The sequence below is a fragment of the Carcharhinus amblyrhynchos genome, chromosome 1, assembly GCF_965287045.1.
Source record: "Carcharhinus amblyrhynchos chromosome 1, sCarAmb.v2.hapA, whole genome shotgun sequence".
Taxonomy (NCBI): domain Eukaryota; kingdom Metazoa; phylum Chordata; class Chondrichthyes; order Carcharhiniformes; family Carcharhinidae; genus Carcharhinus; species Carcharhinus amblyrhynchos.
The window spans coordinates 742,503-768,360 of NC_137324.1; the positions used below are offsets into that span (position 1 = coordinate 742,503).

General features: G+C 47.3%; 1 protein-coding gene across 1 annotated transcript in view; it reads right to left on the reverse strand.

Annotated features, from left to right (window-relative positions):
* LOC145348429 (disintegrin and metalloproteinase domain-containing protein 19-like) overlaps positions 1-25,858 on the reverse strand; it is a 102,242-nt gene that overhangs the window by 10,539 nt on the left and 65,845 nt on the right. The window lies entirely within an intron of this gene.

The window sequence follows — 25,858 nt, forward strand, 5'->3', positions numbered from 1 at the left end:
TGCTGTCTCACAGTGCCAGGGACCCGGGGCAGCACGGTGACACAGTGATTAGCACTGTTGTCTCAGAGTGCCAGGGACCCGGGGCAGCACGGTGACACAGTGATTAGCACTGTTGTCTCAGAGTGCCAGGGACCCGGGGCAGCACGGTGACACAGTGATTAGCACTGCTGTCTCACAGTGCCAGGGACCCGGGGCAGCACGGTGACACAGTGATTAGCACTGCTGTCTCACAGTGCCAGGGACCCGGGGCAGCACGGTGACACAGTGATTAGCACTGCTCTCTCACAGTGCCAGTGACCCAGGGCAGCACGGTGACACAGTGATTAGCACTGCTGTCTCAGAGTGCCAGGGACCTGGGGCAGCACGGTGACACAGTGATTAGCACTGCTGTCTCACAGTGCCAGGGACCCGGGGCAGCACGGTGACACCGTGATTAGCACTGCTGTCTCACAGCGCCAGGGACCCGGGGCAGCACGGTGAAACAGTAATTAGCACTGCTGTCTCACAGTGCCAGGGACCCGGGGCAGCACGGTGACACAGTGATTAGCACTGCTCTCTCACAGTGCCAGGGACCCGGGGCAGCACGGTGACACAGTGACTAGCAGTGCTCTCTCACAGTGCCAGAGACCCAGGGCAGCACGGTGACACAGTGATTAGCACTGCTGTCTCACAGCGCCAGGGACCCGGGGCAGCACGGTGACACAGTGATTAGCACTGCTGTCTCAGAGTGCCAGGGACCCGGGGCAGCACGGTGACACAGTGATTAGCACTGCTGTCTCACAGTGCCAGGGACCCGGGGCAGCACGGTGACACAGTGATTAGCACTGCTGTCTCAGAGTGCCAGGGACCCGGGGCAGCACAGTGACACAGTGATTAGCACTGCTGTCTCAGAGTGCCAGGGACCCGGGGCAGCACGGTGACACAGTGATTAGCACTGCTGTCTCAGAGTGCCAGGGACCCGGGGCAGCACGGTGACACAGTGATTAGCACTGCTGTCTCACAGTGCCAGGGACCCGGGGCAGCACGGTGACACAGTGATTAGCACTGCTGTCTCATAGTGCCAGGGACCCGGGGCAGCACGGTGCCACAGTGATTAGCACTGCTGTCTCACAGTGCCAGGGACCCGGGGCAGCACGGTGACACAGTGATTAGCACTGCTGTCTCATAGTGCCAGGGACCCGGGGCAGCACGGTGACACAGTGATTAGCACTGCTGTCTCACAGTGCCAGGGACCCCGGGCAGCACGGTGACACAGTGATTAGCACTGTTGTCTCAGAGTGCCAGGGACCCGGGGCAGCACGGTGACACAGTGATTAGCACTGTTGTCTCAGAGTGCCAGGGACCCGGGGCAGCACGGTGACACAGTGATTAGCACTGCTGTCTCACAGTGCCAGGGACCCGGGGCAGCACGGTGACACAGTGATTAGCACTGCTGTCTCACAGTGCCAGGGACCCGGGGCAGCACGGTGACACAGTGATTAGCACTGCTGTATCACAGTGCCATGGACCCGGGGCAGCACGGTGACACAGTGATTAGCACTGCTGTCTCACAGTGCCAGGGACCCGGGGCAGCACGGTGACACAGTGATTAGCACTGCTGTATCACAGTGCCATGGACCCGGGGCAGCACGGTGACACAGTGATTAGCACTGCTGTCTCACAGAGCCAGGGACCCGGGGCAGCACGGTGACACAGTGATTAGCACTGCTGTCTCACAGCGCCAGGGATCAGGGCAGCACGGTGACACAGTGATTAGCACTGCTGTCTCAGAGTGCCAGGTACCCGGGGCAGCACGGTGACACAGTGATTAGCACTGCTGTCTCACAGCACCAGGGACCCGGGGCAGCACGGTGACACAGTGATTAGCACTGCTGTCTCACAGAGCCAGGGACCCGGGGCAGCACGGTGACACAGTGATTAGCACTGCTGTCTCACAGCGCCAGGGATCAGGGCAGCACGGTGACACAGTGATTAGCACTGCTGTCTCAGAGTGCCAGGTACCCGGGGCAGCACGGTGACACAGTGATTCACACTGCTGTCTCACAGCACCAGGGACCCGGGGCAGCACGGTGACACAGTGATTGGCGCTGCTGTCTCACAGCGCCAGGGATCAGGGCAGCACGGTGACACAGTGATTAGCACTGCTGTCTCACAGTGCCAGGTACCCGGGGCAGCACGGTGACACAGTGATTAGCGCTGCTGTCTCACAGCGCCAGGGACCCGGGGCAGCACGGTGACACAGTGATTAGCACTGCTGTCTCACAGCACAAGGGACCGAGGTTCAATTCCAGCCTTGTGTGACTGTCTTTGCGGAGTCTGCATGTTCTCCCCATGTCTCATGGGTTTCTTCCAGGTGCTCCAGTTTCCTTCCACAGTCCAAAAGAAAGAGTACAGAGTAGGGAAAGAGTGTGTATACGGGAGAAGGAGGAAGCGTATATCGGAGAGAGAGAGAGGAGGAGAAACAGAGAGTGTACAGAGTGGGATAGGGAAAGACCGTGCATATAGTGGGGAGAGTACCGAGCAAGATAGGGAAAGAGAGTGTACAGGGGGAGAGAGAGAGAACACAGAGAGAGAAAGGCAAAGCAAGGGCATATGGGGGAGAGAGAGTACAGAGTGGGTTAAGGAAAGAGAGAGTACACGGGGGGGGGTGGGATCCTGAGTAGCAGGGATGAAAGTGAGGGGGGCATAGATGGGGACTGCAATGCACGGCATCGTGGGGGTGGGGTGGAGCAGGGTTTGAAATGCGTTTACTTTAATGCGAGGAGTATTCGCAATAAAGTGGATGAACTTGCAGCGTGGATCAGTATCTGGGACTTTGATGTTGTGGCCATTTCACAGACATGGATAGAGCAGGGACAGGAATGGTTGTTGCAGGTTCCGGGGTTCAAATGCTTTAGTCGGAGTAGAGAAGGAGGTAGGAGGTGGGGAGGGGTAGCATTATTAGTCAAGGATTGTATCACAGTGTCAGAGAGGAAGTTTGATGAGGACTTGTCTGTTGAGGTAGTATGGGCTGAGATTAGAAATAGGAGAGGGGAGGTCACCCTGTTGGGAGTCTTTTATAGACCTCCTAAAAGTTCTAGAGAGGTTGAGGAAAGGATTGCGGAGACGATCCTGGATCGGAGTGAAAGTAATAGGGTAATTGTTATGGGGGACTTTAACTTTACTAATATTGATTGGAATAGCTATAGCTCTAGCTCATTAGAGGGGTCAGTTTTTGCACAAAGCGTGCAGGAAGGCTTTTTGACTCAGTATGTAGATAGGCCAACTAGAGGTGAGGCTATATTGGATTTGGTGCTGGGAAATGAGCCAGACCAGGTGTTAGACTTGGAAGTTGGTGTGCACTTTGGTGATAGTGACCACAATTCGGCTACGTTCACCTTAGTGATGGAAAGGGATAGGCATGAACCTCGGGTCAGTAGTTTTAGCTGGGGGAAGGGTAATTATGAGGCTATTAGGAGAGAATTAGGAAGCACAAATTGGACTAGGAGACTACAGGGTCTGGGAACGTCCGAAATGTGGAGTTTTTTCAAGGAGCAGCTACTGCGAGTCCTTGATATGTATGTCCCTGTCAGGCATGGAGGAAATGGTCGAGCTAGGGAACCGTGGTGCACTAAAAAAGTTGATTCGCTGGTTAAAAGGGAAAAGGAGGCTTTTGTCAGGATGAGACTTGAGGGCTCAGGTAGTGCACTGGAAAGCTTTAGATTGGCTAGGAGGGAGTTAAAGAGTGAGTTAAGAAGGGCTAAAAGAGGACACGAGAAGACTTTGGCTGATCGGATTAAGGAGAATCCTAAGGCGTTCTATAGATATGTTAAGAACAGAAGATTGGTTAGGGCAAGATTAGGGCCAGTTAGAGACAGCAGTGGGAAGTTATGTGTGGAACCGGAAGAGATTGGAGAGGCATTGAACCAATATTTCTCTTCGGTATTCACGCAGGGGGACATAAATGTAGTTGTGGAGAACACTGGGTTACAGGGTTGTAAACTGGACAGTATTGCAGTTGATAAGGAGGATGTGCTAGATATTCTTGAGGGTTTGAAAATAGTTAAGTCCCCTGGGCCGGACGGGATTTACCCTAGGATTCTCTGGGAGGCAAGAGAGGTGATTGCAGAGCCTCTGGCTCTGATCTTCAGGTTGTCGTTGGTCACAGGTATAGTGCCAGAAGATTGGAGGATAGCGAATGTTATCCCATTGTTTAAGAAGGGGAACAGAGACTTCCCCGGGAATTATAGACCGGTGAGTCTCACTTCTGTTGTGGGCAACGTTTTAGAAAAAATTATTAGGGATAGGATTTATAGTTATTTAGAGAGTAATGAATTGATTGGAGATAGTCAGCATGGTTTTGTGGAGGGTAGGTCGTGCCTTACTAACCTTATTGAGTTTTTTGAGAAAGTGACCAAAGAGGTGGATGGGTTTAAGGCAGTTGACGTGGTATATATGGACTTTAGTAAGGCATTTGATAAGGTTCACCATGGAAGGCTTCTGCAGAAAATGCAGATGTATGGGATTGAGGGTGATTTAAGTAATTGGATCAGGAATTGGCTGGCGGATAGGAGACAGAGGGTGGTGGTTGATGGAAAGTATTCGTCATGGAGTTCGGTTACAAGTGGTGTGCCTCAGGGATCTGTTTTGGGGCCACTGCTGTTTGTAATTTTTATAAATGATCTGGATGAGGGTATAGTTGGGTGGATTAGTAAATTTGCTGATGACACCAAAGTTGGAGGTGTGGTAGATAGTGAGGAAGGGTGTCATAGTTTACAGAGAGACTTGGGCAAGTTGCAAAGCTGGGCCGAGAGGTGGCGGATGGAGTTTAATGTAGAAAAGTGTGAGGTAATTCACTTTGGTAGGAATAACAGATGTGTCGAGTATAGGGCTAATGGTAGAACTCTGAATAGTGTTGATGAACAGAGGGATCTAGGTGTATGTGTACATAGATCCCTGAAAGTTGGGAATCAAGTGGATAAGGTTGTTAGGAAGGCATACGGTGTCTTGGCGTTTATTGGTCGGGGGATTGAATTTAGGAGCCGCAGCGTCATGTTGCAACTGTACAAAACTCTGGTGCGGCCGCACTTGGAGTATTGTGTGCAGTTCTGGTCCCCACATTATAGGAAGGATGTGGAGGCTTTGGAGAGGGTGCAGAGGAGGTTTACCAGGATGTTGCCTGGTATGGAGGGGAGGTCCTATGAGGAGAGACTGAGGGATTTGAGGTTGTTTTCGTTAGAAAGAAGGCGGCTAAGAGGGGACCTTATTGAAACATATAAGATGATTAGAGGTTTAGATAGGGTGGACAGTGATAGCCTTTTTCCTCGGATGGAGAAAGCTAGCACGAGGGGGCATAGCTTTAAATTAAGGGGGGGTAGTTATAGGACGGATGTCAGGGGTAGGTTCTTTACCCAGAGGGTGGTGAGGGATTGGAATGCCCTGCCTGCTGCAGTTGTAAATGCGCCTAGTTTGGGGGCGTTTAAGAGATGTGTGGATAGGTTTATGGATGGAAAGGGTTTGGTTTAGGTTAGAGGGTCATTGTTTTTTAATTGGTCGGCGCAACATCGTGGGCCGAAGGGCCTGTTCTGCGCTGTAATGTTCTATGTTCTATAGGAGAGCGAGAGAGAGGGAGAGAGAGAGAGACAGCACACAGTGAGACAGGGAATGTGAATGTACACAACAGAGAGTGAAATGGGAAGAGTGGACACCAGAGAGTGAGAGAGGCCTTCGTGTGGAATAGAGAAAGAGAGTGTACATGGGAGAGAGAGAGCAAGCACAAGAGCTGGACATGGAAAGAGAGTGTACACAAGAGAGAGAGAGAGAGAGAGAGAACAAAGATTGGGATTGAGAAATATAATGTACAGTGGAGAGAGAGCGAGAGAGGGAGAGCACAGAGCAGATTAGGGAAATGACTGAAGACTGGAGTCAGAGAGAGAGAGCACAGAGTGGCACAGGAAAAGAGAATGCACAGTGGAGAGAGAGGGAGAGAGGCAGAGTGGGAACTGGACGCATAGCCGACATTGGGAGATGAAATAAAAATTTTACCTCCACGTCAATACTCACAGAGTCCATCAAACTTATAACTCGAATCACTTCCGCCCTAACAGCGGCATCAGTATTCCCCAGTTTCCTCCTCTGAAGGGAAACAAAATGATTGGCTTTGAATCAGGTGATCAAAGTATCTCCATCCCTCCCAGAAACATCACCTGTTCCCATCATTCCACATGATTGTAAATGATGAAAGGGCACCCCTCATAATGAGGCCACTCAGTCTGTGTGTATCCCTGCTCCAGCTGCTCTTTATCCTTTCCATATCAAATTGCCTTTTGGAAGTTTCCAATCAAGCTGCTTCCTTTATGCTTGCCGGCAGTTCAGTCTGAATCATGATGACTCCTTGATAGATTTCAGCCTCCAGTTCAAATCCAGGGGGTCAAATATTTTGAAAAGAATACAGAGGGACTGGAGGGTTTGTAGTCACGTGTTACAATGTTAACACCAGGAATATTTGGCCATACATAATAGTGAATGGTTCATAGGTTAGGTGTCTTTTTTTTTCTTGTGGAGAGATGGCAGAGAGTTGTCCTGATAGAGATTGCCAAAATGATGGGAGGTTTTGTCATATTGTTAGTGACAAACATCCACCAGATAGATTGATGAATAAATAGTTGATTGAGATAAATAACTTTTGACAGAGAATAATGAAAAGGAAGGAGTACCCCATGATTCAAGACTCCCAGCAAACAGGGGAACTCCATACTTAGTCCCTGGAGCTGCGCACTCTGTCCCAGCTGGCCAACTGCTTTACGTGACCCCCCGAGAGCCCACCCATAGAAGCAGCATCATGACTCAAAGGTACAGTTGAGGTGGACAACATGGTATATGTGGGTAGCCGATGTCTGCTGCAAATTGTTCTACCATTGCATGGACTTCTTCTTGTGCATCCAATCATTTGGAAGGTGCATCTATTGTTTTTGTTTCGGAGCAGCAGGAAACCGGAAGTCAGCCGTAGGGAGACCTGGGTAACTTTGTTTCACCTAATAAATTTGAACGGTGAGGGAACCCGAGACACTTAACGTATAATGCCCCCCCCGCTCCCCCCACCGCACCCCGCACCACCCCCCCCCCCTCCTCCTCCAACCAACACAGAGATGAAGAGGAAAGGATTGCAAGGATGATCCTGGATAGGAGAGAAAGTAACAGGATGGTTGTTATGGGGGACTTTAACTTTACAAATATCGATTGGAAAAGCTATAGTTCAAGCACGTTAGAGGGGTCAGGGAACCAGCCCGAAGTTGTGGTTCATGTAGGTACCCATGATATGGGTACGAAAAGGGATGGGGATGTAAGACAGAAATTCAGGGAGTTAGGTTGGAAGCTTAGGGCTAAAACAAACTGAGTTGTTATCTCTGGTTTGTTACCCGTGCCACGGGATAGCGTGGAGAAGAACAGAGAGAGAGAACATTTGAACTCGTGGCTAAAGGGATGGTGAAGGAGGGAAGGGTTCAGATACCTGGACAATTGGGGCTTATTCTGGGGTTGGTGGGACCTCTACAAGAGGGATGGTCAACACCTGAACCAGAGGGGTACCAATATCTTGGGGGGAAAATTTGCCAATGCTATTCGGGAGGGTTTAAACTGATTCAGAGGGGGGGATGGGAACCTGAATTGTAGCTCCAGTGTACAGGAGGATGAGAATAGGGAGGTCATGGATAAGGTTTCTAGGTCACAGCAGTGTATTGGCAGGCGGGATGGTGGTTTGAAGTGCGTATACTTTAATGCGAGGGGCATACGCAATAAGGTGGATGAACTTGCAGCCTGGATTGGTGCTGGGACTTTGATGTTGTGGCCATTACAGAGACATGGATAGAGCAGGGACAGGAATGGTTGTTGCAGGTTCCAGAGTTCAGATGTTTCAGTCAGAGCAGAGAAGGTGGTAGAAGAGGGGGAGGTGTGGCATTGTTAGTCAAGGACAGTATTACGGTGTCAGAAAGGACGTTTGATGTGGACTCGTCTACTGAGATAGTATGGGCTGAGATTAGAAACAGGAAAGGAGAGGTCACCCTGCTGGAAGTTTTTTATAGGCCTCCAAAAAGTTCCAGAGATGTAGAAAAAAGGATTGCAAAGATGACCCTGGATCGGAGCGAAAGTAAGTTGGTAGTAAGGTAGTTGTTATGGGGGACTTTAACTTTACAAATATTGATTGGAAAAGCTATCGTTCAAGCACGTTAGAGGGGTCAGTTTTTGTCCAATGTGTGTAGGAAGGTTTCATGACACAGTATGTAGATCGGCCAACAAGAGGTGAGGCCACATTGGATTTGGTACTGGGTAATGAACCAGACCAGGTGTTAGATTTGAAGGTAGGTGAGCACTTTGGTGATAGTGACCACAATTCGGTTACGTTTACCTTAGTGATGGAAAGGGATAGGCATATACCGAAGGGCAGAAGTTATAGCTGGGGGAAAGGTAATTATGAGGCTATTAGGCGAGATTTAGGATACATAGGGTGGAGTAGGAAATTGCAGGGGCTGGGAACATCTGAAATGTGGAGCTTATTCAAGGAGCAGCTACTGCGAGTCCTTGATAAATATGTACCTGTCAGGCAGGAAGGGAGTGGTCAACTGAGGGAGCTGTGATGTACTAAGGAAGTTGAATGTCTGGTGAAGAAGAAGATGGAGGCTTATGTAAAGATGAGATGTGAAGGCTCAGTCAGGGCACTGGAGAGTTACAAATTAGCCAGGGAGGAGCTAAAGAGAGAGTTAAGAAGAGCTAGAAGGGGACATGGGAAGACTTTGGCGGATAGGATCAAGGAGAACCCTAAAGCTTTCTACAGGTATGTCAACAATAAAAGGCTGGTTAGGGCAAGATGAAGGCCAGTCAGAGACAGCAGTGGGAAGTTGTGCATGGAGGCTGAAGAGATAGGACAGGTACTAAATGAATATTTTTCGTCAGTATTCACGCAGGAAAAAGTCAATGCAGTCGAGGAGAATACTGAGATACAGGCTTTTAGACGAGACGGGATTGAGGTACATAAGGAAGAGCTGTAAGCAATTCTTGAGAGTATGAAAATAGATAAGTCCCCTGGGCCGGATGGGATTTATCCTAGGCTTCTCTGGGAGGCTAGGGAGGGGATTGCAGAGCCTTTGGCTTTGATCTTCATGTCGTCATTGGCTACAGGTATAGTGCCGGAAGACTGGAGGATAGCAAATGTTGTCCCCTTGTTCAAGAAGGGGAGTAGAGACCATCCTGGGAATTATAGACCGGTGAGCCTTACTTCTCTTGTGGACAAAGTTTTGGAAAGAATTATAAGGGATAGGATTTATAATCATCTGGAAAGAAATAAATTGATTCGGGATATTCAACACGGTTTTATGAAGGGTAGGTCGTGCCTCACAAAACTTATCGAGTTCTTTGAGAAGGTGACCAAAGAGGTGGACAAGGGTAAGGCAGTTGACGTGGTGTATATGGATTTTAGCAAAGCGTTTGATAAGGTTCCCCATGGTAGACTACTGCAGAAAATGCAGATGCATGGGATTGAGGATGATTTAGCAGTTTAGATCAGGAATTGGCTAGCTGATAGAAGACAGAGGGTGGTGGTTGATGGGAAATAACTGAATAAACTAGGCTTGTACTCATTAGAGTTTAGAAGAATGAGGGGAGATCTCATTGAGACATATAAGATGATGAATGGGATGGATAGGATAGAGGTGGAGAGACTCTTCCCGCTCAGAAAGGACAGTAGGACTAGGGGGCACAGCCTCAAGATAAAGGGGGGGCAGTTTAGAACAGAGTTGAGGAGGAACTTCTTCACTCAAAGGGTGGTGAATCTCTGGAATTCTGTGCCCGTTGAAGTGGTGGAGGCTGCCTCGCTAAATATTTTTAAGACACGGGTTGTTGGGTTTTTGATAAGCGAGGGGATTAAGGGTTATGGGGAGAGGGCGGGAATGTGGAACTGAGCCACAACAGATCAGCCATGATCTTATTGAATGGCGGGGCAGGCTCGAAGGGCTAGATGGCCTACTCCTGCTCCTATTTCTTATGTTCTTATGTTCTTATGAAATATTCAACCTGGAGTTCAGTTACAAGTGGTGTGCCTCAGGGATCTGTTTTGGGGCCACTGCTGTTTGTCATTTTTATAAATGACCGAGATGAGGGTGTAGAAGGATGGGTTAGTAAATTTGCTGACGACACCAAAGTTGGAGGAGTTGTAGACAGTGAGGATGGATGTTACAGTTTGCAGAGGGACATAGATAAGCTGCAGAGCTGGGATGAGAGGTGGCAAATGGAGTTTAATGCGGAAAAATGTGAGGTGATTCACTTTGGTAAGAGTAACAGGATTACCGAATATAGGGCTAATGGAAGGAATCTTGGTAGTGTCAACGAGCAAAGAGATCTCGGTGTACGTGTGCGTAGATCCCTGAAAGTTGGCACCCAGGTTGTTAAGGTTGTTAAGAAGGCGTACGGTGTGTTAGCTTTTATTGGTAGAGGGATTGAATTTCGGAACCGTGAGGTCATGTTACAACTGTACAAAACTCTGGTGCGGCCTCACTTGGAGTATTGCGTACAGTTCTGGTCACCGCATTATAAGAAAGATGTGGAAACATTGGAAAGGGTGCAGAGGAGGTTTACCAGGATGTTGCCTGGTATGTTGGGAAGGTCTTATGAGGAAAGGCTGAGGGACTTGAGGTTATTTTTAATTGAGAGAAGAAGGTTACGAGGTGACCTGATTGAGGCATACAAGATGATCAGAGGATTAGATAGGGTAGACAGTGAGAGCCTTTTTCCTTGGATGGTGATGGTTAACATGAGGGAACATAGCTTCAAATTAAGGGGTGGTAATTATAGGATGGATGTCAGAGGTAGGTTCTTTACTCAGAGAGTAGTAAGGTCGTGGAATGCCCTGCCTGCAGTAGTTGTGGACTCACCAACTTTAAGGGCGCTCAAATGGTCAGTGGATAGGCATATAGATAACGTTGGAATAGTTTAGGTTAGAGGGTCATTAGATTGGTTCCACTAGTCAGCACAACATCGAGGGCCGAAGGGCCTGTACTGCACTGTAATGTTCTATGATGTAGAAAAAGAGATAGTCAGCCATGGATATGTAAGGAAATAAAGGAAGTATCAAATTGAAAAAAATGCATACAAAGTGGCAAAGATTAGTGGGAACCTAAGACATTGGGAAATCTTTAAAGGTCAACAGAAGGCCACAAAAAAAGCTATAAAGAAAGGTAAGATGAATTATGATAGTAAACTAGCTCAGAATATCAAAACATCTACCAAAAGTGTCTCCAAATATATAAAATGAAAAACAGTGGCTCAAGTAAACATTAGTCCTTGGAGGGTGAGAAGGGGGATGTAATAACTGGAAATGAGAAAATGGCTGAGACATTGAACAGATATTTTTTGTGTCGGGCTTCACAGTGGAAAACACAAATAACATGCCAAAAATTGATGACAAGAAAGCTATGGTCTTCACCAACAACCGGTTCTAGTCCTCGAATGCTAACACTATGGTTAAGAAAGCCCACCAACGCCTCTACTTTCTGAGAAGACTAAGAAAATTTGGCATGTCAGCTACGACTCTCACCAACTTTTCTAGATGCACCACAGAAAGCATTCTTTCTGGGTGTATCCCATCTTGGTGTGGCTCCTGCTCAAGACTGCAAGAAACAACAATGGGTCGTGAATGAAACCCAGTCCATCATGCAAATCGGCCTCCCATCCATTGACTCTGTCTACACTTCCCGCTGCCTTGGCAAAGCAGTCAGCATAAATAAGGACCCCACGCACCCCGGACATTCTCTTTTCCACCTTCTTCCGTTGGGAAAAAGATACAAAAGTCTGCGGTCACATACCAACCATCTCAAGAACAGCTTCATCTCTGTTGCTGTTAGACTTTTGAATGGATTGCATTAAGTTGATCTTTCTCTATACCCTAGCTATGACTGTAACACTACATTCTGCTCTCTCTCGTTTTCTTCTCTATGAATGGTATGCTTTTTCTTTATAGCGAGCAAGAAACAATAGTTTTCACTGTATGTTAATACATGTGACAATAATAAATAATATTAGAGGCAGAGAGTGGGGGTCAATGGGTGCTATTTGGATTGGCGGTTGGTGACTAGTGGGGTGCCCCAGGGGTCGGTGCTGGGGCCTCAGCTATTTACCATTTATATAGATGATCTGGAGGAGGGAACCGAGTGCAGGGTGTCGAAATTTGCTGATGACACCCAGATTGGGGGAAAGGCAAATTGTGCGGAGGGTGTGGAGAGTCTGCAGAAGGATCTAGATAGGCTGGGCGAATGGGCCAGGAAATGGCAAATGGAATTTAATGTTGGCAAGTGTGAGGTGGTCCACTTTGGTAGGAAGAATGGTAGGAAGGACTATTACTTACGTGGCGAAAAACTGCAGCAGGCGACAGTGCAGAGGGACCTCGGGGTCCTTGTGCATGAGTCGCAAAAACCCAGCTTGCAGGTGCAGCAGGTGGTCAGGAAGGCGAATGGGATGCTGGCCTTCATAGCGAGGGGGATTGAATATAAAAGTAGGGAGGTCTTGCTGCAGCTGTATAGGGCATTGGTGAGGCCGCAGCTGGAGTACTGTGTGCAGTTTTGGGCGCCGCACCTGCGCAAGGATATTTTGGCCCTGGAGGGAGTGCAGAGGAGGTTTACTAGGCTGATACCGGAGTTGAGGGGATTGAGCTATGAGGAGAGGCTGAATAAACTAGGCTTGTACTCGTTAGAGTTTAGAAGAATGAGGGGAGATCTCATTGAGACGTATAAGATGATGAATGGGATGGATAGGATAGAGGTGGAGAGACTCTTGCCGCTCAAAAAAGACAGTAGGACTAGGGGGCACAGCCTCAAGATAAAGGGGAGGCGGTTTAGAACGGAGTTGAGGAGGAACTTCTTCACTCAAAGGGTGGTGAATCTCTGGAATTCTCTGCCCGTTGAAGTGGTGGAGGCTGCCTCGCTGAATATTTTTAAGAAGCGGGTTGATGGGTTCTTGATAAGAGAGGGGATTAAGGGTTATGTGGAGAGGGCGGGAAAGTGGAACTGAGCCACGACAGATCAGCCATGATCTTATTGAATGGCGGGACAGGCTCGAAGGGCTAGATGGCCTACTCCTGCTCCTATTTCTTATGTTCTTATGTTCTTATCAAATCAAATCTATGGCAAGTGTGGACCTAGAAACTCATTATCAGTAAAGAAGTAGTGTTGGGCAAATACTGAAAGAGATGCCGGAGGAAATAGCAAATGCACTCATGATAATTTACCAATTTCGCTGGACTCTGGGGTGGTTCTCACAGATTGGAAAATGGCAAACGTGATGCCACTGTTTAAAAAAGGAGGTAGACAAAAGGTGGGTAACTATAGGCAGATTAGCTTAACTTCTGTAGTAGGGAAAATGGTTGAATCTATCATCAAAGAAGAAAGAATGAGACATCTGGATATAAATTGTCCCATTGGGAAGATGCAGCATGAGTTCATGAAGGGCAGGTCATGTTTGCCTAATTTGGTCAAATTCTTTGAGAACATTACATGCACAATGGACAATGGGGAACCTGTGGATGTGGTGTATCTGGATTTCCAGAAGGCATTTGGCAAGGTGCCGTACCAAAGGGTGCTGCATAAGATAAAGGTGCACGGTGTTACAGGTAATGTATTAGCATGGATAGAGGATTGGTTAACTAACAGAAAGCAAAGAGTGGGGGTAAATGGGTGTTTTTCTGGTTGGCGATCAGTGACTAGTGGTGTGCCTCAGGGATCAGTGTTGGGACCACAATTGTTTATGATTTACATAGATGGTTTGAAGTTGGGGAACAAGTGTAATGTGTCAAAATTCACAGATGACACTAAGATGAGTGGCACAGCAAAGGATGCAAAGGTCACTGAAAGTTTACAAAGGGATATAGATAGTCTAATTGAGTGGGTGAGGGTCTGGCAGATGGAGTACAATGTTGATAAATGTGAGGTCATCCATATTGGCAGGAATAACAGCAACATTATTATTTAAATGGTAAAAAAATCGAGATTTTGCTGTGCAGAGGGACCTGGGTGTTCTTGTGCATGAATCATAATAAGTTGGTTTGCAGGTGCAGCGGGTAATTAAGAAGGCAAATGGAATTTTGTCCTTCATTGCTAGAGGGATGGAGTTTAAAAACAGTGAGGTTATGTTGCAGTGTATAAGGTGCTGGTGAGGCCACACCTGGAGTACTATGTACAGTTTTGGTCTCCTTACTTGAGAAAGGATACACTGGCACTGGAGGGAGTGCAGAGGAGATTGACTAGGCTGATTCTGGAGTTGAGAGGATTGGTTTATGAGGAGAGACTGAGTAGACTGGAGCTGTACTCGTTGGAATTCAGAAGAATGGGGGGAGATCTTATCAAAACATATAACATTATGCCTCCCGAAGATACACAAGGCAAACACACCCAGCCATCCCGTCCTAATGGGCAATGGGACCCTGTGCAAGAACCTCTCCGGCTACGTCGAGGGCATCCTGAAACCCATTGTACAAAGAACCCACAGCTTTTGTCGCGACACTACGGACTTCCTACAGAAACTCAGCACACATGGAGCTGTTGAACCAGGAGCACTCCTTGTCACAATGGATGTCTCGGTGCTCTCTACCAGCATCCCGCATGACGATAGCATTGCTGCAACTGCCTCAGTACTCAACACCGACAACTGCCAGTTTCCAGATTCAATTATACAACTCATCCGCTTCATCGTGGACAACAATGTCTTCACCTTCAACAACCAGTTCTTCATCCAGACACACGGAACAGCCATGGAGACTAAATTCGCACCTCAATATGCCAACATCTTCGTGCATAGGTTTGAACAAGACTTCTTCACCGCACAGGAGCTTCAACCGATGCTGTACACTCGATACATCGATGACATTTTCTTCCTTTGGCCTCATGGTGAACAATCACTGAAACAATTATATGATGGCATCAACAAATTCCACCCCACCATCAGACTCACCATGGGCTACTCTCCAGAATCGGTTGCATTCTTGGACACACACATCTCCATCAAGGATGGCAAGGCTGTTCCCTTCCAGTTGGTGAGCACTTCAGCGGTCATGGGCATTTGGCCTCTGATCTTCGGGTAAACGTTCTCCAATGTGGCCTTCACGACATACGACAGCGCAGAATCGCTGAGCAGAAACTGACAGCCAACTTCCGCACACGAGGATGGCCTCAACAGGGATCTTGGGTTCATGTCACACTATCTGTAACCCCTATCACTTGCCTGGGCTTGCAACATCTCACTTACTTACTGGAGACAATACACATCTCTTTAACCTATGCTTAATGCTATCTCCGCTCACACTGTCTGCACCTTTAAGAATTGATGAGCTGAAAAGACTCACATTCTAATCAGTATTCTATAAACTGTGCGTGCCTTTATATGCTCTGTTTGTGACCAGAACTCTCCACTCACCTGACGAAGGGGCAAACACCGAAAGCTAGTGGGTTTACTATCAAGTAAACTTGTTGGACTTTAACCTGGTGTTGTGAGACTTCTTCCTGGCTCAGGGCCAGAGATGAAAATCAGTATGGACAAATTTTCCACGGCTTGTGACAACTTTGGACTCACCATCAACATTAAAAAGACCGAAGTCATGCACCAGCCAGCTCCTCATGCACCGTACACAGAACCCATAATCACAATCAAAGGACAGAAACTACAGGCAGTGGACCAGTTCACTTATCTTGGCAGCATCCTCTCCCAAGCAGTGACTATTGACACAGAAGTTAACTGCAGAATAGCAAAGGCAAGTCCTGCTTTCGGTAGACTGCGCTCCACTGTATGGGGAGGTTGAGGAATCAGTCCAGCAACAAAAGTGAAGGTCTACAGCCCCGTGGTCCTCACTGCCTGTGAAACGTGGACTGTGTATCGAAGGTATGCAAGACAACTCAATCATTTCCACATTTCCACATGGCTTGTCTTCGCAGAATATTACGCATCAGATGGCAAGACAAAGTACCAGACATTGAAGTTCTCTCTAGAGCAAGTCTACCATCAGTCCACACACTGCTGATGAGAGCACAGACCCGGTGGGCAGGTCATGTCATCTGTATGTCAGACGAGCGCATACTCAAGCAGTTCCTTTTTGGGGAACGCTCTCCTGGAAGATGCTTGCGTGGAGGGCAGAAAAAAAGTTTCAAAGACACACTCAAAGCCTCCCTGAAATCGCTTGACATAGACGTGACCACCTGGGAAACGCTGGCACAAAACCGCCCCACCTGGCGCTGCCTCATCCACAAAGGCCGTCAAGCTCACAAAGCAAGGTGTATTGCTGAAGCACAACTTAAGTGAGAGCTGCACAAGTCCAGAGCCACCAGCGCAACAACTACAGTGTCTACACAAGTCTGTCTGATATGTGCCAGGACATTCCGTGCCCGAATTGACCTGATCAATCATCTTCGGACACACTGCAACCAGCCTCAAAACGTCTAATGTCGGGGTCCTCATCGACGACGATAGACGAAAAACCACAGAGCTGGTTACAGTGAGTGACTGGGCTACCCGCACTTACCTGTCGTGAAACCAGATGGTTCAGTTTGCAGTTGTGGTGATTTTAAAACAACAATAAATCCATTGTGCTGATCAATATCTGCTTTTTTTAACTGAAGATTTGTTTGCTGGATTTTGAGGGGGGGTTATCAGCAAGATTGAACTTCCATCAGCATATTTACAGATGAATATAGTGGATAGAGGAGAGCCGGTGGATGTGGTCTTTCTGGATTTTCAGAAGGCGTTTGACAAGGTACCTCACAAGAGGTTATTACAGAAGGTCAGGGGACATGGAGTTGGGGGTAGGGTGTTAGCGTGGATAGAGGATTGGTTGTCAAATAGGAGGCAGAGAGTGGGGGTCAATGGGTGCTATTCGGATTGGCGGTTGGTGACTAGTGGGGTGCCCCAGGGGTCGGTGCTGGGGCCTCAGCTATTTACCATTTATATAGATGATCTGGAGGAGGGAACCGAGTGCAGGGTGTCGAAATTTGCTGATGACACCAAGATTGGGGGAAAGGCAAATTGTGCGGAGGGTGTGGAGAGTCTGCAGAAGGATGTAGATAGGCTGGGCGAATGGGCCAGGAAATGGCAAATGGAATTTAATGTTGGCAAGTGTGAGGTGGTCCACTTTGGTAGGAAGAATGGTAGGAAGGACTATTACTTACGTGGCGAAAAACTGCAGCAGGCGACGGTGCAGAGGGACCTCGGGGTCCTTGTGCATGAGTCGCAAAAACCCAGCTTGCAGGTGCAGCAGGTGGTCAGGAAGGCAAATGGGATGCTGGCCTTCATAGCGAGGGGGATTGAATATAAAAGTAGGGAGGTCTTGCTGCAGCTGTATAGGGCATTGGTGAGGCCGCAGCTGGAGTACTGTGTGCAGTTTTGGGCGCCGCACCTGCGCAAGGATATTTTGGCCCTGGAGGGAGTGCAGAGGAGGTTTACTAGGCTGATACCGGAGTTGAGGGGATTGAGCTATGAGGAGAGGCTGAATAAACTAGGCTTGTACTCGTTAGAGTTTAGAAGAATGAGGGGAGATCTCATTGAGACGTATAAGATGATGAATGGGATGGATAGGATAGAGGTGGAGAGACTCTTGCCGCTCAAAAAAGACAGTAGGACTAGGGGGCACAGCCTCAAGATAAAGGGGAGGCGGTTTAGAACGGAGTTGAGGAGGAACTTCTTCACTCAAAGGGTGGTGAATCTCTGGAATTCTCTGCCCGTTGAAGTGGTGGAGGCTGCCTCGCTAAATATTTTTAAGAAGCGGGTTGATGGGTTCTTGATAAGAGAGGGGATTAAGGGTTATGGGGAGAGGGCGGGAAAGTGGAACTGAGCCACAACAGATCAACCATGATCTTATTGAATGGCGGGGCAGGCTCGAAGGGCTAGATGGCCTACTCCTGCTCCTATTTCTTATGTTCTTATGTTCTTATGAATGCCAAACATTGCTTACCATTATTAGTCATAAAGGTCTTTTTTGTTATAAAAATTGTCTTTTGGAATACCACCTGCACCAGCTCAATTCCAAAGATCGATGGATCAGGTTTTAAGTCTCTCTGGTGAAAAATGTTCGATGATATTCTCCTTATACAGGGTCCTGTGAACAGAAACCCTTGAATAATTTAGAAGTATCATTGGATTATATTCAAGAACATGGTCTGCGTGATGTCAGTCCAGTATTTGGGTCAGGTTATTGACCATAATGCTTTGCTGAGCAAAGCACCTAAAAATATGGAAACGTTCTAAAAATTTAGAAGCTTCATGTCCGAAAATGGTGACACAACAGGTATTTTCTGGGATTAGTAAATTATTATTGCAAACTTGTTCCTAATTTAGTGATATTATTGAAGCCATTGGTTCATTTATTTTGTGTGAAACAGTCACAGAACTTGACAACAGAATATGAGCAAGCACAAGGATGTCAAAGATGCTTTGCAGCAATCTGAAGTATTGGTTAATTTTAATCGGAAACTCACATTACTGCTTGCTTGTGATGTTTCACCTTGTGGAGTTGGGGCGGTCGTTGCATATATTAAGTCTTCGGGAGAAGAGCAACCAATAGCTTTTGTTTTGCAGACTCTCACTAATGCTGAATCTAACAATGCTCAGCTTGAAAATAAAGCACTGAGTATAATTTGTGATGAACAAACGTATCATCATTATTTATATGGTCATCATTTCACATTATTGACTGATCATGAACCCCTAACCACGATTTTTGGGCCACATAAAGGCATACCTTCGTTTACTGCTAATCAATTGCAAAGATAGTCACTGATCTTATCAGCACACTCTTATGATATAGCGTATTGTCAGAGTATTAATGCAAATGCTGATACATTGTCATTCTTATCTTTACTATCGCGTAGATGCCAACAACGAGTTTTGCTAATATTTTTTATTTTTCACTCATAGATCATTTGCCTGTGACAGCTTCTCAAGTTCAGAGACATAGAACAGAGAACACTGCAGCACAAACAGGCCCTTTGGCTCACAAGTTGCATCTAAACCTACCAAGCCATATAACTATCTGTAACTCCCAATCCCATTAAATCCCATGTACTCATCCAGAAGTCTTTTAAAAGACTCCAGCGAGTTCGCCTCTACCACCACCGATGGCAGCCGATTCCACTCACTCACCACCCTCTGAGTGAAAAACTTACCCCTAACATGATCTGGAGGAGGGAACCGAGTGTATGGTGTCGAAATTTGCTGATGACACCAAGATTGGGGGAACGGCAAATTGTGCGGAGGGTGTGGAGAGTCTGCAGAAGGATCTAGATAGGCTGGGCGAATGGGCCAGGAACTGGCAAATGGAATTTAATGTTGGCAAGTGCGAGGTGGTCCACTTTGGTAGGAATAATGGTAGGAAGGATTATTACTTATGTGGAGAAAAACTGCAGCAGGCGACGGTGCAGAGGGACCTCAGGGTCCTTGTGCATGAGTCGCAAAAACCCAGCTGACAGGTGCAGCAGGTGGTCAGGAAGGCGGATAGGATGCTGGCCTTCATAGCGAGGGGGATTGAATATAAAAGTAGGGAGGTCTTGCTGCGGCTGTATAGGGCATTGGTGAGGCCGCAGCTGGAGTACTGTGTGCAGTTTTGGTCACCGTACTTACGCAAGGATATTTTGGCCTTGGAGGGAGTGCAGAGGAGGTTTACTAGGCTGATGCCGGAGTTGAGGGGGTTGAGCTATGAGGAGAGGCTGAATAAACTAGGCTTGTACTCGTTAGAGTTTAGAAGAATGAGGGGAGATCTCATTGAGACGTATAAGATGATGAATGGGATGGATAGGATAGAGGTGGAGAGACTCTTCCCGCTCAGAAAGGACAGTAGGACTAGGGGGCACAGCCTCAAGATAAAGGGGGGGCGGTTTAGAACAGAGTTGAGGAGGAACTTCTTCACTCAAAGGGTGGTGAATCTCTGGAATTCTCTGCCCGTTGAAGTGGTGGAGGCTACCTCGCTAAATATTTTTAAGACACGGGTTGATGGGTTTTTGATAGGCAAGGGGATTAAGAGTTATGGGGAGAGGGCAGGAATGTGGAACTGAGCCACGACAGATCAGCCATGATCTTATTGAATGTCGGGGCAGGCTCAAAGGGCTAGATGGCCTACTCCTGCTCCTATTTCTTATGTTCTTATGTTCTTATTTCCTCTGTACTTGCTTCCCAGCACCTTAAACCTGCGTCCTCTCGTAGCGACCATTTCAGTCCTGGGAAATAGCCTCTGAGAATCCACCCTATCTATTCCTCTCAACATTTTATTAACCTCTATCAGGTTGCCTCTCAACCTTCATCTCTCCAGGGAGAAGAGACCGAGCTCCCTCAACCTATCTTCATAAGGCATGCCTCCCAATCCAGGCAACATCCTTGTAAATCTCCTCTGCACCCTCTCAATAGCTTCCACATCCTTCCTGTAGTGAGGCGACCAGAACTGTGCACAGTACTCCAAGTGGGGACTGACATGGGTCTTACAAAGTTGCAGCATTACCTCCCGACTCCTAAACTCAATCCCTCGATTAATGAAGGCCAGTACACCATACGCCTTCTTGACCACATCCTTCACCTGCGAGGCCGATTTAAGAGTCCTGTGGACCCGGACCCCAAGATCCTTCTGCTCTTCAACCCAGCTAAGACTCCTACCCTTGATATTGTACTCCTGCGTCCCGTTGGTCCTGCCAAAATGAACCACAACACATTTATCAGTGTTGAAGTCCATCTACCACTTCTTTGCCCAGTCTTGCATCCCATCTATGTCATGCTGCAACTTCTGACATCCCTCTAGACTATCCACAACACCACCAACCTTCGTATCATCGGCAAACTTACTAGCCCATCCCTCCACTTCCTCATCCAGTTCATTTATGAAAATGACAAACAGCAAGGGTCCTAGAACAGATCCCTGGGGCACTCCACTGGTGACTGACCTCCATGCAGAAAAAGTCCCATCCACAACCACTCTCTGCCTTCTGCAGGCAAGCCAGTTCTGGATCCACAAGGCCAAAGCCCCTTGGATCCCATGCCCTCTCACCTTCTCAAGAAGTCTTACATGGGGGACCTTATCAAACACCTTGCTGAAGTCCATGTAAACCACGTCCACGGCACTTCCTCCGTCAACGTGTTCAGTCACATTTTCAAAGAACTCAACTGGGCTCGTAAGGCACGACCTGCCCTTGACAAAGCCATGCTGACTATTACTGATCAACTTCTCTAAATGCTCATAAATCTTGTCCCTCAGAATCCTCTCCATCAGCTTACCAACCACTGAGGTCAGACTCACCGGTCGGTAATTTCCCAGGCTATCCCAATTCCCTTTCTTCAAAATAGGAACCACATCCGCAATCCTCCAATCCTCCAGAACCTCTCCCGTCTCCATCGATGATGCAAAGATCCAGGGGCTCTGCAATCACTTCCCTCACCTCCCACAGTAACCTGGGGTACATCCCATCTGGTCCCGGCGACTTGTCTATCTTGATAGAATTCAAAAGTTCCAACACATCCTCTTTCTTAACATCCACGTACTCAATCTTTTCAGTCTGCTGCAAACCTGTAGTACAACATAGAACATAGAACATTACAGCGCGGAACAGGCCCTTCGGCCCACAATGTTGCGCCGACCAGTCTTATTTTTTAAAAAAAAACATTGACCCACTAATCTAAACCAATCCCTTTTCGTCCATAAACCTATCCACCAATCTCTTAAACGCCCCCAAACTAGGTGCATTTACAACTGCAGCAGGCAGGGCATTCCAGTCCCTCACCACCCTCTGGGTAAAGAACCTGCCCCTGACATCCGTCCTATAACTACCCCCCCTTAATTTAAAGCCATGCCCCCTCGTGCTAGATTTCTCCATCCGAGGAAACAGGCTATCACCATCCACCCTATCTAAACCTCTAATCATCTTATATGTTTCTATAAGATCCCCTCTCAGCCGCCTTCTTTCCAGTGAAAACAACCCCAAATCCCTCAGTCTCTCCTTATAGGACCTCCCCTGCATACCAGGCAACATCCTGGTAAACCTCCTCTGCACCCTCTCCAAAGCCTCCACATCCTTCCTGTAATGTGGGGACCAGAACTGCACACAGTACTCCAAGTGCGGCCGCACCAGAGTTGTGTACAGTTGCAACATGACGCTGCGACTCCTAAATTCAATCCCCCTACCAATAAACGCCAAGACACCGTACGCCTTCTTAACAACCTTATCTACTTGATTCCCAACCTCCCAGATCACTTTCCACCGTGAATACTGAGGCAAAGTACTCATTAAGCACCTTTGCCATTTCTTCTGGTTCCACACAGACTTTTCCCCCTTCACCTTTTATAGGTCCTATCCCTTCACTTCTCATCCTTTTACTTTTCACATATTTGTAGAACGCCTTGGGATTCTCCTTAATTTTACCCGCCAAGGCCTTCTCATGACCCCTTCTGGCTCTCCTAATTTCCTTTTTAAGCTCCTTTCTACAAGCCTTATACTCCTCTAGATCCTTAACATCTCCTAGCTCTCTGAACCTTTTATACGCCTTTCTTTTCTTCCTGACCAGGTTCACCACAACCTTCGTGCACCACGGCTCCTGCGACCTACCAAAACCTCCTTGTCTCATCGGAACATTGTCGTGCAGAGCTCCAGTCAAACATTCCTTGAAAATCCGCTACCTTCCTTCAGTACTTTTCCCCAAGAACACCTCCTTCCAGTTTACTTGTCCAATTGTCTGCCTGATGTCATCATATTTCCCCTTACTCCAGACAAACACCTTCCTAGCCTGCCTGATCCTATCTCTTTCCAATGCTATCGTGAAGGAGATAGAATTATGATCTCCATCCCCGAGATGCTCTCCCACCGAGAGATCCGACACCTGTCCTGGTTCATTAGCCAGCACCAGGTCAAGTACAGCCTCTCCTCTCGTAGGCTTATCCACGTACTGTGTCAGGAAACCCTCCTGAACACACCTAACAAACTCCTCCCCATCCAAACCCCTTACCCTAGGGATATTCCAGTCGACGTTTGGGAAATTAAAGTCTCCTATCATGACAACTCTGTTATTACTACATCTCTCGAGGATTTGTTTCCCTATCTGCACCTCAACTTCCCTGTCACTATTGGGCGGCCTATAGAAAACACCGAGCAAAGTTATCGACCCTTTGCTGTTCCTAACTTCCACCCACAGAGACTCCGTAGACAGTCCCTCCATGGCATCCACCTTCTCTGCAGCCATGACACTGTCCCTGATCAACAGTGCCACTCCACCACCTCTTTTGCCCCCTTCCCTGTCCTTCCTGAAGCATCTGAATCCCGGCATCTGAAGTACCCAGTCCTGTCCCTTGATGACCACATCACATCCCCAAGCAGCAATCCACACCCTAAGCTCATCTACTTTGTTCACTACACTCCTGGCGTTAAAATTGACACACCTCAGACCCTCGGTCTGGGCACTTCCCTTCTCCATTACCCGTCTAACCTCCCTCTCATACTGTCTACAGTCCTTCCCTACCTGGGAGCTAACCTCCTCGGTCTCAGTCTCCTCATCTCTATTCCCTCCCCCCAACCTTTCTAGTTTAAAGACCCCCAGTAGCCCGAGCCAACCTTCCCGCCAAGATATTGGTCCTCCTGGGATTCAAGTGCCACCCGTCTTTACTGAACAGGTCACACCTGCCCCTAAAGAGGTCCCAATGATCCAGGAACTGGAATCCCTGCCCCCCTGCTCCAGTCCCTCAGCCACGCATTCACTCTCCACCTCATTCCATTCCTGCTCTCATTCTCCCGTGGCATAGGCAGCAATCCTGAGATTACTACCTTTGCGTTCCTCTTTCTCAGCTGTCTACCTAATTCCCTATAATCCCTTTTCATGACCCTTCCCTTTTCCTGCCTATGTCAGCGGTACCTATATGAACCACAACCTCCGGCTCCTCACCCTCCCCTTTCAGGATGTCTGGGACGCGTCAGAAATGACATATCAGAAACGATCTCACAATGTGAAGGTGATGGATATCGTATTGAAAGGAACAATGTTATAATTCAGGCCAGAAACTCCAAAGTGTGTTATGCAGTCTGCCTGGATCATGAGCTTTGCAATTTGAATTTGGCTAGGGTAAGCATGATAGGTTTCACTTCAGGTACGATTCCACTGACCCACTTGGGAGCTTTTACCAAGCAAAGTTTATTTAAGAATACAGTTAATGGAAAAGGAAAAAAATCCATGATATTATATAATCTTAGATAAATATATGAAATGTTCCAACCAAACAAACCTCCCTATAGAAATCCCTTGACACAGGGTTAGCACAGGAAATATGAATGCTCATACAATGCTGGAGCTTAGTCCTTTCATTGGATGCTGCCTTTCTCTTCACAAACACACACACACACACACACACACACAGACACACACACACAGACACACACACACAGACAAGCTTAGAGTCAGGACAGCTTTCAAAAACAGCAGGGGGAGAGAGAGAAAGAGAGAGAGAGAGAGACCCTAGGCAAGCTCCTACCAACAGCAGATTTTCCACTCTAGGAAGGCAGGGAAACCTGCTTCCAGTTGGCCAGCAGAATCTCCAATACCAGCGAGAGAGAGGGAAACAACCAGGACAGCTTCTGATTCTAAAACCAAATCTGAAAGTAGGTCCTTGAATTCTGGGGAGGAACTACCCGGCTTTGACCTGTCAAACAATCTTCACCCTAACAATGCAGTCATAAAAGGTCCCAGAAAGTACCTGAGGCCCAGGATAAAAATTTTAAAAAAGTGCTGAAGCTTCAATGAAAGGACTTCCAGCAGATAGCTCAGCAAAATAAAACCAAAAGGCCTGCTTCCAACTGCAGAGAACATGATTTAACAAAAACAAAATTAAAGTAGAAGTCTTTCAGACTGTGGGAAGGAACTGGAGCACCCGGAGAAAACTCACACAGACACAGGGAGAATGTGAAAACTCCAGACAGTGACCCAAGATGGGAATTGGACCCGGGTCCCTGGCGCTGTGAGCAGTAGTGCTAACCACTGTGCCAACATGCCGCCCTTCGTAACAATTCTTAAAGATTCACGACTATCACAATGATTGCTGGAATACACTGCCTACATCCTGATTTGAGGCCATACATCAAGCGAGCTTGGGTTGACTGTCCAGGGTAGGTGTCTACTGTAGCGAATCTGAGTGCTCATTGCTCCTAGTCTGTATGGAAGAGTTCTTGAACAACTACACGCAGGACAATTTTGTATCGTCCAGATGAAGGAATTAGCACATAATTAATTTTTGTGGATGGGTCTGAATGCTCAAATTGAAAAAAGTAGTTGGACTGTGTCAATCCTGTGCACAAACAGGAAATACACCATCATTACCTTCTTTACTCCCTTGGGAATAGCCTAAAATGCCATGGCTAATATTACATGTAGATTTTGCTGTTTGAGGGTTGCATGTTCTTCATTATAATTGATGCACACTCAAAGTGGCCAGAAGTTATGAGATCCACTGCATCTGAACAAGCCATTGAAAAACTTGATTAAATTTTTACAAGGTTTGGTAAACTAGAAGAGATTGTTCACAATTTACTTCATGAGAGATTCACAATTATCTCAAAGTAAATGGTATTCACACCCTTATTATCCATCAACCAATGGATTCGCTGAAAGATTAAAAGCTTCAAAAGAACAATGTTTGTCATCACTGCACCTTTTTGAACACCTTTTTGGTATCTTATAGAAACACTATTCATGCGACAACCCAAAGTTCACTTACAATGTTACTCTTAAAAAGAAAGTTGAGAATGATGTTTGACTTCCAGACTTCAGAGATATTGCAGCATCAACAACAATCTCATGCTCATTACCCACAAGTGAGAAATGGGTACCAGCCATAGTTTTCGCA